Here is a 4,500-nt window from a genome sequence, read left to right as displayed (position 1 = left end):
GTCTCCTCTCCCTTTTATGTCTTATTAGTTTATATCTTTGTCATGTCTTTACTGTCATTTAACTGGAATTTGTCAAAAAAGAGTGGAGATACATTGACAATGGTTATCATTGTGTGTGTGCTTAAATTTTATATCTAGAGTTGTCTTTCAAACATTTTCTACCGTTAAAATAATGAAATTTTTAAAAATGATGAATATAAAAACACAAAAATTTTAAAAATGTATATATATATTTATGTGGCTATACAATACAGAATGAAAAAATCTGAGCTAAACTTTTTTGTCAGGGTTCTTTATGGGGATGTAGCTAAATTTTATTGATACAGTTATATTGAGATTAGTGTTGGATATTTTGTTATGGAATAATAATTACTGTCTTTTGCATATTCCCTTCTATTTTGAAAGTAAAAGTAAATATCTTTTACATCTGAGCCCTTTTTTAAAAACTGTTTTACTGGGGGATTTTAAAGCTCTTATAACAATCCATACATCAATTGTATCAAGCATATTTGTACATATGTTGCCATCATCATTTTCTAAACATTTACTTTTTATTGAAGCCCTTGGTATTGGCTCCTCTTTTTTCCCTCTACCCACCCTCCCACCTTTCTGATCCCTTGATAAATTATAAATTATTATTATTTTCATATACTATACTGACCACCGTCTCCCTTCACCCACGTTTCTGTTGTTTGTCCCCCTGGGGGTGGGAGGTGTTATGCATTGATCATCACAGTCAGTTCCCCCTTCCTCCCTTCCCACCCCCACTTTCCCCCTACCCTTCTGGTAACGCTACTCCCATATCTTTTCCTGGTGGATTTATCTGACCTGGATTCCATGTGTCCTGATCTCTTACCTGCACCAGTGTACATGCCCTGGTCTAGCCTACAGTGAAAGGTAGGACTGGGGTCATGATAGTGGGGGGTGAGGAAGCCTCAAAGAACCAGAGAAGTATTGTGTGGTTCATCAGGGCTATACTGCTGCCTGGTTGACTCATCCCTTCCTTGTGACCCTTCTGTGAGAGGATGTCCTATTGTCTAGAGATGGGTTTGGGGTTTGGCAAGGTTCCTGATAAAAATTGATTCAATATTACAAGGATAAGGTAAATGGATTTCAGCAAAGCATTTGACTCAGTAAATTCTAATGGCCAAGTGAGAGACATGTAGACTAAACTTATAATTGTTAGATATTTAGATGGATATGTAACAATCTCAAAATAAAATCAGCAAAGTAGAAGTTTTCTAGTGACAAGCTATGTCACTCTATTAATTTAAAATTTTCTTAATTGGAGCAAAACTGAACAAATCTTGTTAAATATATTTGCACATATAAATGCTTTTATTTCATTTTTATCCAATGTGCAGGCAACGAGAACAACTCAGTATTATCTCAACAAGTTAGAGTGATAGCACAGGTGAATATATATTCTGAATCTATTTTTCATAATGTAAAATGTGAACCATAACATTGCAAAACACAGTCAAGACTAGAGATTTCAAAGAGCATTGAGTGCTGTGCTAATCTGAATGCTAACTCATAGACTATAGAATTCACCCCTTTAAAGTGTTTAATTCCGCAATTTTAGTTGCTGAATTGTGCAGCCACCACCAAAGTGGCACCACCATCACCACTGTCTGACTCCGGACACGTTCATCAACACCCGCAGAGGAACCCCATCCCCATTAGCAGACACTACCCTTTTCTGCCTGTCACCACATTGTTAACTATTCATCTACTTTCGTCTCCCTAGATTAGCCAATTCTGGATATTTAATGTAAATGAGGTTTACATACATATGTGACCTTTGTATCTAGCCTTTTTCACTTGACATAATGTTTTCAAGGCACATCCATGTCACAATATTCATTAGCATTTCATTCTCTTTCTGGTGTGCCATATTCTATGTGATTAAGATTCTATTGTAGGGGTATGCCATATTTTGTCTGATTAATCTTCAGTTGGTAGCCATTTGTGCCGTTTCAACTTTGGGTTGTAATGAATAATGATGCTATGAACAATGTTGTACAAGTTTCTCTGTGAGACATTTTTTTTCAGTTCTCTTGGGAATAGACCTAGGAGTGAAATTGCAGGGTTACATGATAATACTTGTTTAACTTTTGAGGAACTTCCAAACTGTTGTCCATAGTAGCTTCATATGAACTCTTATAACATCACCCTACTCAATACTTGCCCTCATGAAAAGATCACTGAAGATATAAGTGCTATAGCAAAATGTGGTGAAGAAATCAGATGGTGCCTGGCTATCAGAAAGAATAGTGTTTGGGGTCTTAAAGGCTTGTCTTAAAACAAGCAGTCGTCTAAGTGAGAACTCAGCTAAGCTCACAGAAAAGAAGCACACTAGCCTGTATTATCTAAAGATTGTAAATAATAAACTCTAAGAACAGAAGAGGGAACCATATTCGAGCTTAAATTCTGAATACCCACTTTGCAGAAGGCTATGGATGACAGAGAAAGCCCACAATCCATCCTCAGGGACCCCACATAGGTTAAACGTCCAGAGAAGCTTCGCTGACCATTGGCCAGGGATGTAAACAGTCTTGTTATCACACAGCATTTTTGGAAAACAGATTAATGCAGATGTAATTACATTAAAATGTAACACCTTATCATTTGTTCTTCCTTTGGATTCATTTTAAATTTCTTCTTGTTTTTTTTTTTCTGCTTTCTTTTCTATTGAGGTTTGGGGAGTGGGTTATTACTATTAAGATTTTTGCTTTTGTTTTTTTGTTTTCCTTTATTATAAGAAAATTTCTATGATTATTTAGTCGTACAATTTGTGAGGCCTTCATATTTGTGAGACATCATGGGTAAGTTCCCCCAGTCATATGTCAGTTTTTCTTACAGTGGAGTTTGTGCATCACTGTGGTGCTGGACGCCATGTCACTGGTATTTCAAATATCAGTAGGGTCACCCATGGTGGACAGGTTTCAGCAGAGCTTCAAGACTAAAACAGACGAGGAAGAAGGAAGAGGCAGATCACTTTGGAAAACTTAACCTTTGAAAACCTTTTGAATAGGAGCAGAATGTTGTCCAACAAAACACCAGAAAATGGGCCCCTCGGGGTGGAAGCCACCAGTTCAGGAGGTAGCATATGATCAAAGACCAGCAGTGTTTAAGGGAGAGGTTTGCGCTGTCACGGAGGCATTGGTTAAAAGGGGGGAAACAAAAAAAGGAAAACACTCAGGCTTCCAAGAATGAACAGAATGGTAATGGAAACAATGGTGAGGACGGCACAGGATGGGGCAGTGTTCCTTCTGCTGTGCACAGGGCCACTGTGGGTTGGAACTGACTGGATGGCACCAAACAACACCAACAAAAACGACCCACACTCATTACAAATTGCACATACGTAAGCTTTCCAAATAAACTTTGTGTCCCCAAAGATTTAATATTCCTATTAGATCCCTAAGCAAGAGTCATATCAGAATGGTTTTTCATTTTGAAAGAATGTTCGATACCCTCACGTTTTTCCCAAGCCTTCTTCACTACTGAAGAGGGGACATTACAGAGAAGTATAACAGCACCGTGGTGGGATCGGGTGCTTACTATCTAAGCCCTAATTCATTCTGAGTCCTCTGACTCACTGCCATTGAGTCTATTCTGACTCATGCTGACCCTATAAGCCAGGATACAACTGTCCCTGAGAGTTTCCAAGGCTTTAACTCTTTCTCCCATGGAGCGGCTGGTGCTTTTGAACCGCTGACTTTGTGGTTGGCAGCCCAATGCATAACCACTATGCCACCAGGGGCCCATCTGCTTAGCTGTCTTTATCTCCCTTAGATTTCCTTTTTTGCTATTCAGATAAAACTATTGGGTTGGACTCTGATGGTTAACATGTTTTATTTTGTGCCACATCTGACCCCAACCATAAAATTATTTTCATAACTGTACTTTTGCTACTGTTATGAATCGTAATGTAAATATCTGATATGCAGGATGTATTTTCATTGTGACAAATTGAACAGACTTAGTAAACATAATTAAAGCATAGTGATTAATCACAAAACAATAGGTAATTATATATTGTGAAATATTTATGTGTTTTCTAATGGTCTTAGAAGACCCCTGTGAAAGGGTCGTTCAACCCCCAAAGGATCACAACACACAGGTTGAGAACCGCTGCACTAGTATCCTTGAGCCCATTGTTGCAGTGTCACTCCATCTCCTTGGAACCGTTTTCTTAATAAATTAGCCTCACTTTTATGCACCGCAATTGTTAAAATTTAGAGGGTCACACTGGCTGGTGTGCTTCTTCCATGTGGGCTTTGTTGCTTCTGAGCTAGATGGCTGCTTATTTATCTTCAAACCTTAAAGACGCCCGATGCTGTATCTTTTGATAGCCGGGCACCATCAGCTTTCTTCACCACATTTGCTTATGCACACATTTGTCTTCAGTAATCATATCGGGAAGGTGGGCACCCACTGATATGATTTTTTTTGTTCTTTGATGTCTGATACCTCATCCCTTCTACACCTCAT

Source organism: Echinops telfairi, unplaced genomic scaffold, assembly GCF_000313985.2.
Source record: "Echinops telfairi isolate 266 unplaced genomic scaffold, ASM31398v2 ScPeMD7_4;HRSCAF=17, whole genome shotgun sequence".
Taxonomy (NCBI): domain Eukaryota; kingdom Metazoa; phylum Chordata; class Mammalia; order Afrosoricida; family Tenrecidae; genus Echinops; species Echinops telfairi.
Note: the sequence above shows the minus strand (reverse complement) of the source record.